We start from the raw sequence: 14,790 nt of genomic DNA, 5'->3' as shown, positions 1-14,790 counted from the left end.
GGACAGTAACTGTTCTATGGATAGGAATCAACGGCTGTGCCTCTTGAATGGGGAAAAAAGCGTTGATCCCAATGATCCAAGTGCAAGTTTCTCCCTTGAACTGACTAAGTATCTTATAGATGTAATTGGATCATCTCGATCAGAAATGATCTTGACTACGTTAGAGTAAAAAGTTATCCTGGTGGAATCGCCCGTGCTTTCGGTTAAGAAAGTTTTTCCGGGTTCGGTTTTGGAACAACCGACGGATTAGTCTCTTATCCGGATATCCGTGGGCGAGGCCCCGAGTGTGGGACCCCTGTCCCGCGCGAGAAGCGCTACTTCCGCTGCCAGTACCCCGAATCCGTTGCTCGGTGGGAACAGGGATCTTACAGTTGGTATCAGAGCATTTGGTTAATAAAGATCAACTGAGAAGACAAATATGTCAAAAATTTATCTAGAAAGACAAAAAGGTTATAATTGTGTGATATAATTCATACAATTTGATATTCAAACTGAAATTCATAATTTGGTAATCGGTTCTTCAGATGGAAGTACCGCAATTATATAGAATCCCTGACTTGCTTGAGGCCTAGACATGATAGTATTTACCTTATAATTCCAAGGGCCGTGACTACGCGTATATACCGAGAGTATACTGCAGCTCTTTACTGACAGTATATACGAGTAAATCTAAGACTTGAAATTATAAGCGTTAATGCTATCTAGATGATGATTTCGAATGTGATTGATATGATTTTTAATTCTGTTTGAGAATGAATGAATTGATTTGGATTCTGATTGAAAATGCTGATTGAAAAATGTTGATTTTTAAAAATTAGTTGAAATATAATGAAACCACAATGAGGGGGAATGGGACGAGTCCCTGTGATGATATTCATAACTAGAATGATGATAACGAATTCAGCAAATCACTATGAGATTAGTGGGTTGTGCTGTCAGATTGCTACTGTTAATACTTGATCGGTAGATCAAGTTAAGGGATGTCAAATTGAGAACTTGCTTGACTGAAAATTCCGTGGAGGAATGTTTCGAAGGAAACTTTGCGGTCTAATGGACCATTATCATGTTAAAAATATGAATGATATGATCTGAATGAATTGTTATTTAATGATGAGTTCTATATAAGGGATATTTATCCCAGTGTTCTGTTGGGTTGACCAGAATATAAGGAACCCCAGAATAAAATTGGATCTTAAGAAAAAGAGCTGTCCTCTACCTTGCGAGATGAGGACATCTCGCACTTTTTAAGTGGGGTAGAATGTAAGATTCCTCCCCAGCCTTCGAGGTATACAGGAGTAAGAATCTCCCTTTCTGATCTTATAATTATTCCCTCTCTAAAATAAAAGAAAGTTTCTGTTTAAAAAAAGGAAGACCCTTTCCCTAGAATACTCTCAGGAGTCCCACCTGTTTTAAGGATTTAGAACAATGAGTTTAGAAGTGAGAATCGGTGTTTTGGATACCAAGGTTTTGGTTTTCATTCGAGTACGTCCCAAAAGAAGTTCTTTATCTCTTGGGGAGTATAAGAAGTTATCCCCCAGATATTGTGATCCTTCTATCTGAATTCAATGAAAGTAGGTGACTTAGCCTACAAGTTTCTTTTATCTCCTCATCTCAAAATTCTTAATACCTTCTATAGAAAAATGTGCCAAACCCAAATCATGGAAAGACGGTAAAACTTCAGTGGCAAGTTACCGTTGGCTTCTAGGTTACGCTAACTCCTTCCTTGATATAAGTCGTAACTTTTACTTGCCGCTCACAGTAATCTTACTCCCATCAATCTCCTTTCTTTCTTAATCTCCTTCATGGCTTGGCAACAGGAATTAGTTTTATCTCTGATGATTTCTCACCTTCAAGACGCAAGAGAGTTTGTGAAGAAAGACTTTATAGAACAGTATGAGCGCTCACTTTTTCCTCACCTAGGAACTTCTGTAGCACAGACCAAATGGCGGACCTATCAAAACATAACTAGGGTAACACCCTGGGGTCAGCAACACTTTCGTAACAATGTCCGCTTGGCCATGGTTATTGAAGCTTTGGGTTTGGGTCCCCGATACTACTGTGTCATGAGATCAAGGCATCTTGGGTTTTCTGAGCGGGTCTTCTTACTGGCATGTTTTCTTCCTCATGAGAAGATATGCCTTTACCCCGTTTTTGGCTTGCCTCTCAAAGGTCCTTTTGTTAGATCACCTCATACCACTGACATAGGTGCGGCAATAACCAGCAGAATCATTCCCATAGATGAGTTACCCTATACTTGTGTAGCTTGTGAGGACTGCTTTTGTGACCATATGATGGACGGGCTTATGGAAGTGTAAAGAGTTCTTCTATCTTTACTGTATAAGTTTCGAAAATGAATAAAGTTTAAATCTTGTTCTTATTTTGAATCTTGCTCTCTTTAAGACTTTTTCTTGGTGGCTAATCTTGATTAAAATTTTTCTCTAAGTCTCATATTCGTGCATCTTGCAAAATTATCCCAAGTTGCGAGATGAGGACATCTCGCGTTTTTTAAGTGGGGTAGAATGTAAGATTCCTCCCCCACCCCCTTTTTGATGTCTAGTATCTTCCCCTGTAATCAATCCCTCTTCAGAAATATAAAGACCTTGTTTCTAATTGTTTTAGCCTAGAGAGAGAAAATTATTCTAGAGAGAGAATATTCAGATTTTGAATATTTTTGAATAGAAAAATATCTCATCTTATTAAAATAAGTTCCCCTGAAACAAAAATTCAAAAAAGAATTTTCCAATGTACAATTGGAATTAATTAGAAATAAGTATAAAGAACCTTAGTCTAAGGGTCTAGATTTTCAGAAATTTTTAGATTATGGTCCAATTAAGGTTCCTATGGGCCAATAGCATCAATCCATGTGTAGGGAGGAGATAAATCCAATTTGTAAAAGAAGATACCCAAAAATGAGTAAATGCTCACATAAGATGAAGAGTTGAAAATGTACAAGATTTATTAGTAAAAAAACTATGAGCAATATTAAAAATATGAGATATTTTGGGTATCCAAAAATGAGTAAATGCTCACATAAGATGAAGAGTTGAAAATGTACAAGGTTTATTAGTAAATAAACACATATGTAAGGAAGGGGAGTTCTTTAAAGGAGGTGCATATTTCACATAAGATGAAGAGTTGAAAATGTACAAGGTTTATTAGTAAATAAACACATATGTAAGGAAGGGGAGTTCTTAAAAGGAGGTGCATATTTCACATAAGATGAAGAGTTGGAAATGTACAAGGCTTATTAGTAAAAAAACTATGACACATATGTAAGGAAGAGGAGTTCTTTAAAGGAGGTGCATATTTCACATAAGATGAAGAGTTGAAAATGTACAAGGTTTATTAGTAAAAAACTATGAGCAATAAAATTTTGACACATATGTAAGGAAGGGGAATTCTTTAAAGGAGGTGCATATTTCACATGCTTGAATGAGTTTTAAACTCAAAAATAATGTGATATTTTTATCTCTCATCTCTCTTGAACCAAACCAAATCAAAATGGAACCAAACCGAATCAAAAAGTAACCAAACTAGGTCCAAATCTAGTCCAAATTCAACCAAACTGACTTGGAAAATTCTAGAATCAGTTTGTTTGGTTAGGAGCTCAAATTTTCCTATAAATAGAAGCCTCCCCTTGTTGAAAAAAATATAGTGTATTATGCTTTGTTACTCTACTCCACCTAAGCCAAATTAGATAGAGTCTTATGCCTTGTTACTCTACTCCACCTAAGCCAAATTAGATAGAGTCTTATGCTTGTTACTCTACTCCACCTAAGCCAAAATATAGAGTGTCTTATGCATTGTTACTCTACTCTACCTAAGCCAAGAGTTGTGAATTCTTTAATAATTCACTAGTTTTGATACTTCTCTCTTTCTTCAATCCCCATTGGTGGCTCCATCAACATACTAAACCAATTGATTGGTTGGGGGCCTCTACCGTGAATAAAGAATCAAGCAAATTATAAGGTAAGTATATTGAATTTTGATCTTTCTATAATTTCTCAATGATTCTCTCTTCTCAACCCCTCTCAAGCTTGAGAAGTTTAATTGGTATGGTTTTTTAAATGCTATTGAAGTTAATTGGTGAATAGTAGTGAAGAGTTACATAATTTAATAAATGCTATAGAAGTTAAATTCCATTTATGTTTAAATTCTAATGGTTTTTATGTAATTTCTCTCTCTCACTCAAGAAATGGTCATACTCATGAACCATTCTCAATCCAAATGAAGCTTTTCATAAAGCCTTTCCTTAATCCAAGATTAAGCTATGCTTGAGGCCAAATTAATGGCTTTTTGCTATGCTTTTAGTTTATGCACATTGATGATTCAATCCATTATGGATTGATGACCCAATTAGAGACCATTCTAATTGTTTTCTTAATGATCTAATTAGAGACCATTATGGATTGATGATCCAATTAGAGACCATTATGGATTGATGATCCAATTAGAGACCATTCTAATTATTTCTTTAATAATGAGCTTTATCCCTTAGAAAAAAATTGAGATTTATCAGTCATAGTAGCGGAGCTATGGCAAAATTTTTATAGAAATTACGCATAAAATAAATTCATTCAAAGCATAAAAAGAGGACTTCCTACCATATTCTAGGAACTATCATCCTAGATTAATTAAAAGAATTTTATTATGCATGGAGATGTGGATGTTGCATGTAGATGTAGATGTATGGATGTGAGTGTGAATGTGGAGGTGGATGTATGCATGGGATGTGGATGTATGCATGTAGAAATAGATGTGTAGATGAGGATGTAAATGGAGATGTGGATGGATGCATGTAGATGTAGATGTATAGATGTAGATGTGAATGGAGATGTGGATGTATACATGTAGATGTAGATGTATAGATGTAGATGTGGATGTGGAGGTGGATGTATACATGTAGATGTAGATGTATAGATGTAGATGTGGATGTGGAGGTGGATGGATGCATGTAGATGTAGATGTAGATGTATAGATGTAGATGGGAATGGAGATATGGATGTATGCATGTAGATGTAGTTGTGAATGGAGATGTATATGTATACATGTAGATGTAGATGTATAGATGTAGATGTGGATGTGGATGTGGATGTATGCATGTAGATGTAGATGTATAGATGTGGATGTGAATGTGGAGGTGGATGTATGTATGTAGATGTAGATGTATGAGGAGAATGTGAATGTGGATGTGGATGTGGATGTATGCATAGAGATGTGGATGTATGCATGTAGATGAGAATGTACGCATATAGATGTGGATGTATGGATGTGAATGTGCTTGTAGATGTGGATGTATGGATGTGGATGCATGAATGTGCATGTAGATATGGATGTGAAATTAGATGTATGGATGTAGATGTGGATGTGTGGATGTGAATGTGGATGTGGATGTGGATGTGGATGTGGATATATGTATGGATGTGAATATACGATATGTGATGTGAAGGAACATGAAGTGTTGAGATGGAAAATGATGTGATGGGATGAGTATACATATAAATGGAATATGGAATAAGTAATGTGGATTGATGAGGGATAATGTGGAAAAATGAAAGTAAAAATAGAAACTGTATTGTAAACTGTTTGTAAATGACTGATTTATGTCAAGATTGCTGGGGGAGCATTGTGACTATCTTGTGATTAAGGTCGTGAGACCTAACTAATAATGTTGCAACTGCTGACGGAGAGTCAATGAAGGACGTCTTGCGTAGCAAGGTCGGCCGAGGTCTTGACCAGCCTCGGTGCGATTAAAATGGTGAGCTTCCGGTACGGTGGATGAGGGGCCAAGGAAGCGGCCTATGCGTGAAGCGCTAGGTTACCTGCGAAGGATCCTAGAGGGTGCTGACCATACGGTGCTCGGGCTCTGGGTCGCCTAGGATACCCACGCGTGCGTCGAGGAAGATATTGGAACAGAGTTGGAGTTGTTTTCTGAAATCGAGCATGGATCTGGTTGGTTGACCTTGCTGGTCTTCAATGGATGAGTCCATGGCTCCTTATATGGATCTGTTGGTTGATCTTGCTGATCTTCAACGAGAGTCCATCATGTTAAGTGATTATATTGCCAAGTATTATGGGCTAGGAACTATCGAAACGGCTCCTGAGCGTTCTAGTTGCCAATGATGCCATAGATCCTCTGATGAAAGAATGATGGGAAATTAAGAATCAATTGGATAAATTGGAAGATGGTGATCAGTGATACCATGGTTTTATTAAAGGATTGTTTTAAACTGGTTGAATATGTGAAAAGGCAATTTCATATTGGGTGTGTGAGTGGTGTGACTAGTTTTATTTTGCATGAACATCCGGCTAGGGGGCCTTGGAACTCTTTTCCTTGGTACCCGGGACAAAACCTAACCAAATTTTTAATTGGATCCCATCACTACAGTGGTTGGGCGGTTGGCTAACCCATGGGATCGGATGGGGTTAGGCTGGACTGATGGATCCGTAAATCGAGACTCAAACTTTTGTTTTTACGATAGAAAAAAAAAATCCCGGACAGTAACTGTTCTATGGATAGGAATCAACGGCTGTGCCTCTTGAATGGGAAAAAAAGCGTTGATCCCAATGATCCAAGTGCAAGTTTCTCCCTTGAACTGACTAAGTATCTTATAGATGTAATTGGATCATCTCGATCAGAAATGATCTTGACTACGTTAGAGTAAAAAGTTATCCTGGTGGAATCGCCCGTGCTTCCGGTTAAGAAAGTTTTTCCGGGTTCGGTTTTGGAACAACCGACGGATTAGTCTCTTATCCGGATATTCGTGGGCGAGGCCCCGAGTGTGGGACCCCTGTCCCGCGCGAGAAGCGCTACTTCCGCTGCCAGTACCCCGAATCCGTTGCTCGGTGGGAACAGGGATCTTACATCTTTGGTGGGTGACATTGGTGGTGTTGCACTCTCTTGTTTACTTGGGTGAATGGTTTTCTTCCTCCAAACTAATTTAGGTGCTGCCTTTACACATGATATAGCTTGGTCCTCATTCTTCTTATGCTTGTGGCTCTTGTCTTTTCTTTTGGGGGTAAACTAACTACAAGATTTCCTCTAGATGAGGATAGTCATCTACCTTATTACGTAGAGGTGTTAGAACAAGAAGCATACTATGGAGACGCTAGGCGGCTACATGAAAATCAAGACAAATGAAGAATTGAAGCCTTTTGACGGTACCAGAGTATGGTGAACGACGACAGGCCGCAGTCGGGGCTCGGGTACTTGGTGGCTCGCTTCTTGCTCCTCGCACAGCACTGCTACTTCATCGCCCGTCGCCCGGCGCAGCTCAAGGCGCTGAAGGCGAAGCTGGCGCTCTTGGGCAATACAAGGGTTACCGGCGGTGCACCCAACAACCTGTCAAAGATCAAGGTGGTCAGACTTTCCATAGAGCAGGTGTAGCCAGTGTTTTCGCAAAACTAGAAAGGTGCCCTTCTACCCTTGGCACCTGTGACCCTGCGCTCACGCTGATGGAGTTCGCCAAGCGACTTGCACTGAAGAAGACCCCAAAGCCCAAACCTGTTCTAGCTGATTCGCCTGCAGCTCAGATTTTTACAATGGCAAGGACGACGCTGCAAACACTTCGGCGCGGCCACTACACCATTGGGCAAGAAATTGTTGATCTCTGCCTTGACCGCATCAGAAAACTTGTATTCCACGGCGCTGCTGGTGGAGGTTTTCCTGTGCTCGCTTCTTCTTGTACGTCGACTCTCTAATGACTACGACAAACTGTCAAGGCTCGGGTTCACTGTGTTCCCAAGCCTCCACATCCATGGTTGCGCCGTCCACCCATTCCCTTCTCCAATCTTCTCGGGAATGTGGCACTCTGCGACATTTGTCGTCGCTCTCTCAACATTGAGGGTCCTACTTATCGAACAGGCTTGTTTCTCAGGATTCACTTCAGGCCGCCGACTATGAGCAGCTATCTGTTGCCGTGATTATTCACACACACTGGACCATTTTATCATATATATATATATATATGCATGTGTATGTATGTGTGTGAAAGAAGGGATAGAGAGATTGTAATGGTGAACGAGAGAGAGGTTTATTCCACAAAAGAGAGTGAGAGGAAGCGGGGTGTGATTGAGAGCTTCACTACTTTTGCATAGGTTATACATCACATGCAATACCGTGTGCTTTAGACGTACATACTCCTCACATTGATGCTTAGTGTTGTTTTCATATATATGTGTGTGTGGCCACCATGTCGGTTGATGTTAGAGCATTTAAATTGGGGCTGATCCTTAGTAATTATGCATGTGAATTGGGGTTCATGTGAATGTTAGTATATGTAAGAGAGCATTATGTGGGTGAGAGCTTGGTAGAAGGGGAAAGGGAGACCCAACAAGTGCCACCAGCCATGATCTCTTCAACCCCAAGACCCCAACCTCTCTGTTCAAGTCAAGAGCGCACCTTATCCTTGCTGAAGCATCTGTCATTGGGTCTTACCTTAGAGCCATAATTTGCAACTTCCCATGTAGGTGCACTAGCTTGTTCGTCGTGTCCTCACTTCATTGTCACATCGGAATGCTAGGGTAAAGGCAGAGCTCTCAACGTCTAGGTGAAGCCAAGAAGAGATGGTTCTTCAGGATGTTTCTCTCTCACAAAAGATAGGAAAAGATTAAGAAGCTAATGCAAGAGGAAGACCTACAATCACACCTATATCCAAACAAGCAAGTAAAAACACAATATCAAGCAAGCAAACAAGAAAAGGGAAGAAGGAGAGCTTACAAGAAAACTATTGCAAGGGAATGATTGTGTATTCTTATTATGAAAAATGACATATATAAGTAACTAGTTTTTACACTAGGCCAGCCGAACTTAAAAATGGTTTGGCCTCTATTACTAGTCTTAAGCAACTATGTACACTAATTCCGAAGACTTTTCCCATTCGACATTAAGCTCATGGTAAGGCTGCTTTAGATACAAAAGATAATTACTCATTCATGTGGGTAAGATGGCAAAGCGCCTTACGGACACGCGCAACCAGAGTGTTTACCCCCATTTCTATTGGTGACCACATCCACCAAGAAGTGCATAGCATCATGCTTACATGGCAAAAGCAATATAGCACCATGAGCTAGATACATTTGAGCATGCAATAAGCATACCAAAATGGGATGTGGCTCAAGAATGAAGAGATGGATGCTTTGGACAGTAATTACACATGGACATGGGTAGATTTACCATTAGGGAAACATGCCATTAGATGTAAATGGGTTTACAAGATTACATATTATGCAAATGGAATTGTGAGTAGACACAAAGCCAAATTGGTTGCTAAGGGCTATGCCTAAAAGCATGGCATAGACTATGAAGAGACATTTAGTCCAGTTGCCAAGATGTCTAGCATATCAAGGCAGTAATTTCATTGGCTGTAAGCAAAAGTTGGAGTCTTCACCACATGGATATGAAGAATGTTTTTATGAATGGTGACTTGTTAAAAGAGGTATATATGCAGCAGCCTCTATGATATACATATCCTAATCATCCAAGAAAGGTGTGCAAGCTTAGGAAAGTATTGTATGGGGACTGAAACAAGCCCCAAGGGCTTGGTATGGTAGGATCAACACTTTTTTGCAAGGCATTGTATTCTAGTCATGTAGCTCAGATAGCTCATTGTATGTCATGACATTAGGGCATGATATCACTATTATTAGCATCTATGTGGATGATCTGCTTTTGATTGGAAGTAGCAAAGAAAAAATTGTACAAGTTAAACACATGTTACAAGCAGAGTTTGAGATTAAAGATTTACGTTAGTTAAAGTACTTTTTGGGCATTGAGATACTTAGATTTGATAGCAGCATATGGAGATGGTTCAGAGGCAATATGCCATTGACATGCTTGCAAAGTATGGGATGATAGGGTGTCACAACACTCTTGGATCAAAATTAGAAGCTAAGGGTTGAAGATTGTGACTTAGGTAGCCTGATTTACTTGACCATCCCTAGAATAAACTTGAGTTATGCAGTTAGGGTGATGAGTTAGTACATGCAAGAGCCCAAAAAACCACACTTGGATGCAATCAGAAGGACCTTGAGATATGTTAAGATTGGGCTAAATTGATAGAAATTCGTGGTGCTCATGCTAGATCAAAGATGTGGAGGAGAGAGACTCATAAAATACAAGAAAATATCTTGCTTATTAAGTTGCTCAAAATACAACTAGGCTTCTTCTTCATACAAAAAATGCCTTCTAGCTCCACCTTTAAATAGGTGAGCTAGTGGACCATAAGTCCATTCACACACACACCCTTCTCCTCCCCTTTTACAAAACCTTAGTCTCTTAATACCCCTCCCTCAATACCAACTATGAAAGACAATTGGAATAGGTGGTATTGACATAGGTTGCCTTTATAACAATAGGCATACAAGGTTAGGAATATAGGTGTGGTTACATTGACATTTAAAACAATTTCTCAGTGGAGTTAGAGGCTGATACAAAGTTAGCCTCTGACTCTTTGTTCGGACATTTAGAAGTGATATGTCCCGTTTGTTTACACTTGTTACATTTCATTTTTAGTGCCGGAGATGAATGGCCAAAAACCTTTGGACATCATCTTGTACTTGACAAGGACTTGCCAAGTGTGGAAGCCCTCTCTTAATTTCGGTGTTGTCCTTTGACATTGGGTATTGAAGGAGATTACTAGAGAGTAATGGACTGATTTATGAAGAAGAAAGAACCAGAATTTTTGATATTTTGGCTTAAGTAGAAAGAGAAAGGCTTATGAGAGTGCAACAACCCTTAATCAAGCCAAGGATGTTGCATAAAAAAAGAGATTAAGATGGTTAAATTTATGGTTTAGCACTTAGGGTTTGTGCATAACCACTAATTCTGATGGGGAGAGCTTCATTAGTGTCAATGAACACTTTGTTTGGTGATTAAGATCACCATTAGTGTTTAAAAACACGATTAATGCTTAAGAGCACATTTCTAACGTCTAATGACACTTGCATTGGTGATTAGATTCACCATTAGTGTTTAAGAATACTCATAGTGTTTAAAAACACTTTGGAATGACTCCCCTTTGCTGGATTAGAAGCCTCATTAGTGTTAATCAATACTATTAGTGTTTATGAACGCTATTACCAAAAAGCTTGAGCAAGCTTCCATGGAAAAAACCAGTAGGTGCTTGGTCTTTTGCTTCCCACAAGACTTTTACACCTCCATTTTAGCTGAGATTTGAGCTGCGGATAGTTGAGACTATGGGCTTCAAAAGCCCTAAGACCACGTAGCTTCAAATCGCTTTTGCAACTAGCGAATGAGCTGTACGACCTCAGCACTGCAGAAACGGGCGTCGTTTTTGAACCAGGTGCAATGCCACGGTGGAGAGAGGTGCAAACCGTCGATTGGTGGTACGACCCTAAGCGCATGGAGGTAATCTTGATCTTCTTAGTTCAAATCACGCCAAGATACGGCCTCTACAAGGAAGCTGCTAGAATGCCTCCACTGGCTGGGGGTTCTTCTCCTCAAAGAAAAAAAGGATAAAATTGACCTATTCTACACCACAAAAGTGACCTAATCTTGCCAAGCTCTGATACCATGTTAGAATTTCGTGGTGCTCATGCTAGATCAAAGATGTGGAGGAGAGAGACTCACAAAATACAAGAAAATATCTTGCTTATTAAGTTGCTCAAAATACAACTAGGCTTCTTGCTCATACAAAAAATGCCTTCTAACTCCACCTTTAAATAGGTGAGCTAGTGGACCATAAGTTCATTCACACACACATTTCTCCTCCCCTTTTACAAAACCTTAGTCTCTTAATATAAATTATGCAGTCAGAAGGATCTTGAGATTGTTAAGACTTTAGTTGAATATGGGATGAATTACATAGTTGGATATGACATGCATGTGATGGGATATACAGATGTAGATTGGGCGGGAAGTGTATGACAGGAGCCCACGTCTTCTAGATATTTTTTCAACTTTGGATCAGTAGCTACCAACTAGTCATCGACGAAGAAGCAACTTACAGTTGCTTTATTATCTACTAAAGAAGCTAAGTATAGAGCTGCCATTACAGCTTGTGAGATAGTTTGGCTGGGATAGCTTATGACTGATTTGGGACAAATTTTACATAAGCCAGTCGCCCTTTTCTATGATAATATGAGCAGCATTCAATTGGCTAACAACCTATTGTTCCATGCCATTTACAGCCTATGAGATAGTTTTGTTGGGATGGCTTATGGTTGATTTGGGACATGTTTTACATCAACCACTCCTTTTCGTGATAGTATGAGCAGCATTCAGTTGGCTAACAACATAGTGTTCCATGCCAAGACAAAACACATAGAGGTTCACTATCACTTCATTACGGAAAATGTGCTTTTACAGTAGAGATAGATCTTGCATATGTACACACAAATGAACAACTGGTAGATATCTTCACTAAAGCATTGGGCAAAGAGAAGTTTGAGTACTTCAGACACCATTTGGGTGTGTAGCAGTTTGATTTGAGCTTGAGGGGGGAGTGTTGAGAAAGCAAGATCAAATATTGGACATGCCAGTTTGTTATAATGACCATCACTTCAGTAGATTAGTTTACCTACTACTTTGGTGTGATGCATGTAGAACATATGGATGTTAAGGCCAATTCTTCCATATGGCATGATGATGTGGCACTCATAGATTGAGATAGCAAGATGATAAACCATCACATGGAGATTATAATAGGTCATTCACATGGGTACCAAAGTTCTAAGACATATTTATCATTGTAGTTGTACTTCTTATCATGGTATCAAGCTAAAAAAGAAAACATCATGGGATTCTCATGTAGCTCATGTACTTCTTATCACGTTCTCTAGCTAAAAAAGAAAAATTCGTGGGGTTCTCTTGTAGCTCATGCACTACCTTACATGTTATCCAGCTAAAAAAGAAAAAGTTGTGGGGTTCTCCTATACCTCATGTGTAGGAATGTTGAGTGATTAGGGTTTGCTATAGCTCAGTTAATCTAATTGCTTGTGTTCATGTTCTTTCCCAGCTCCTTACCATAGTTCTTCACAATGTAGAGGTTCTTCATGTCGGGCCTATGCCGGTTGTGAAAGTGGTGTGAACCCTTCAATATGAAAGGTAGTTAGTAAAATCAATCTGCACCCTATGTTTTGGCACAATGAGTGTGCCAGGATCCATGCCAAGACCCCATGGAATGATGAGCGTGGGTAGATGGAGGTCCAGGACATCTTAGCATGATAGGATATTATGCTCGGATCTCATAGTGTGATGCCTAGATATGGGGCATTTGCTTAATGAATAAATTGGCCACGGCAAGGTTATGGGGTTGAGAGGGTCCATCAATCTTCTCAACCATACACACAATTGTCACATTAGATGTTGCTCTATATTTAGCTTCACAAGATGATGTTGGCACAATTGGTTGTTTCTTACTTAGCCACGATGTGCACGAATTGCCAAGAAAGAAACAATTTCTAGATGTGGACAGTTGTGTATCGTAATCGCATGTCTAATCAAAATCACTGAAGTCCTACACTTTCAAATCATTGCAAGCATTTGAATATATGTTTAACTATCTACCCCAATGCTTTAGAGCCTGGGCAATGTATGAACCTTGAAAGTTGTGTCGCGCCCTACTAGATATCTAGTCGTGAGTTGCACAAATAGATTAGGCATCCAACAACTTGATCATAAGTGGTTATTGCGAATGGTTCATCGACATCTTGCAGACTAAGTTTTACACACCAAGTTCCATTGGTGTAAAAATTGATTTATAACTTTCCATATTGAACCTCTTGAGCAGTGATATGATGTATTTTGACTGCTTAATAACTATACCATAACCTTGTTGTACAAACTGCATAGCCAAATAGTAGTGCAAAAGACCATGATCTGACATCTCAAAATTTGAGTCAAGGTCTACCTTGAAGACTCTAATGAAATCCTCATCAGTGCCTGCCACTAGCATGTCATCTACATAGAGAATGACAATAAGCAAATGTTGCTTGTCCTTTTTCATATATAAAGTGCTTTCCTTAGGATTGTTTGAAATCCTTGTCCAATCAAATAGGTATGAATCTTATAGTACCAAGCTCTGGGAGCTAATTTCAAACCATATAAAGCTTTATTAAGCTTGCATACCTTTTGTTCTTGATCGGGTTAGGCAAATCCAATTGGTTGACTCACATAAACTTACTCCTATAAGTCACCATGTCCATTTGGTGCACTTTCCATCCATGATGGGTTGCCAAAGCAATTAGATAGTGGTCATACGAGAAGTGAGAATAAAACTTTCATTATAAACAATCCCTTTCTACTGGGCATAACCTTTTGCAACAAGTCTGGCCTTGAATCTGTCAACATATCCATTTGCATTTCTCTTGATTCTAAAAACCCATTTAGTACCAATATCTTTCTTGATCTACTAAATTCCTATACCATTTTTCTAAATGGAATGAATTTCATCCTGCATGGCTTTCACTCGATTTGGATCTTCTTGAGCCTCTTCAAAAGACTCAAGTTCATCTACATCATGTAGAAAACTAAAAAATTCAAACTCAACAATATATGTTGAAGAATTGGTTTGAGCATTGGATCTAGTTCTACTTTGCAAAAGGAGCAAATAATTTGCTTATCCTGCAAGGGCTTCTAACCCATCTAGGCATAAGCCTAGATTCATTGATTATTGGTGATCTTTCAACATTTATTATATCTTCCAATTGATTTGAAGTTAGTGTATCAATTTCTTGAGCATTCCTCCCTTGCAACAACAAACAAGGATCAGTCAGCAAAATCTGCTAAGAATCAACATACACTAGCACATGTAATAGCCCATTAAACAT

This window comes from Cibotium barometz, chromosome 39 (assembly GCF_041138505.1).
Source record: "Cibotium barometz isolate CiBa-2024 chromosome 39, ASM4113850v1, whole genome shotgun sequence".
Classification (NCBI taxonomy): Eukaryota; Viridiplantae; Streptophyta; class Polypodiopsida; order Cyatheales; family Cibotiaceae; genus Cibotium; species Cibotium barometz.
The sequence above is the reverse complement of the archived record's forward strand: the minus strand, read 5'-3'. Positions refer to the sequence as shown.